General features: G+C 39.7%; 1 non-coding gene across 1 annotated transcript; it reads left to right on the top strand.

Annotated features, from left to right (window-relative positions):
• Positions 1-236: 236 nt before the first annotated feature.
• LOC128294770 (small nucleolar RNA R71) lies at positions 237-343 on the top strand. The gene has a single exon (XR_008285077.1). It is a non-coding gene; the product is annotated as a small nucleolar RNA R71 (small nucleolar RNA).
• The last annotated feature ends 617 nt before the right edge of the window (positions 344-960 follow it).

Here is a 960-nt window from a genome sequence, read left to right as displayed (position 1 = left end):
ATACCTAATATGCGAGTGAAGTATGAGTATCTACTTCATGTATTCCATCAAATCATCTTCCTGACGCTGCTTGATTGGTTGGCCATTGATAGTTGTTGCTGGCAATCCTCTCAATGATTTCATAAGCCTCCTTATGAGACTTAGAAAGGAGAGCACTGTTAGCAGAAGCGTCCACTACCATCCTCGTGTGAGCATTGAGACCATTATAAAATGTCCCAAGTTGGATGAAATGTGGGATTCTGTGATGAGGGCATTTTCGTAATAATTCTTTGTACCTTTCCCATGCCTTATACAAGGACTCATCATCCATTTGTTGGAAGGCAGCGATCTCGTTCCTCAACTTAGCATTCTTGCTAGGTGGGAAATACTTCATAAGGAATCTTTTTGCTAAGTCTTGGCATGTGGAAATTGAGTTTGGTGGCAATGAGTTCAACCAAGCTCGAGCTCTGTCCCTTAGTGAACATGGGAACAGCTTCAATCGTAATGCATCTTCGGGTACTCTTACTAACTTGAAAGAATCGATCACCTCCAAAAACTATCTTAAGTGTAGGTGAGGATCTTTGGTAGGCAATCAACTGAATTGGCCCACTGTCTGAAGCATCTGGAACATGACTGGCTTCAGCTCGAACTGTTGTGCCTCAATTTCGAGTCTCCTAATACCCGTATTAAGATCATTAAACACTGGCACGGCATACTGTCTTAAAGCTTTATCCCTATCATCATCAATAAGAATAGGATTTTGAGCAGGGTTTGCTTCGTGCCCTTGGATCAGATTTTTGAAGTTCATCTCTTCGGTTCTTCTCTAATTTGCTTGTCTTCTTCACTGTCGAAAAGTTCATTCAATCTCAGGGTCTACAGGGAGTAGGTCAATAATTCAGTCAATACTCATAAACACTTGAAATAATCATAGAAAAATTAATTAAGCTAGAATTTAAACAAAAAATTAAACCAAAATGTAAA

Source organism: Gossypium arboreum, chromosome 6 (genome assembly GCF_025698485.1).
Source record: "Gossypium arboreum isolate Shixiya-1 chromosome 6, ASM2569848v2, whole genome shotgun sequence".
Classification (NCBI taxonomy): domain Eukaryota; kingdom Viridiplantae; phylum Streptophyta; class Magnoliopsida; order Malvales; family Malvaceae; genus Gossypium; species Gossypium arboreum.
This window is presented reverse-complemented; position numbering and strand designations above follow the sequence as displayed.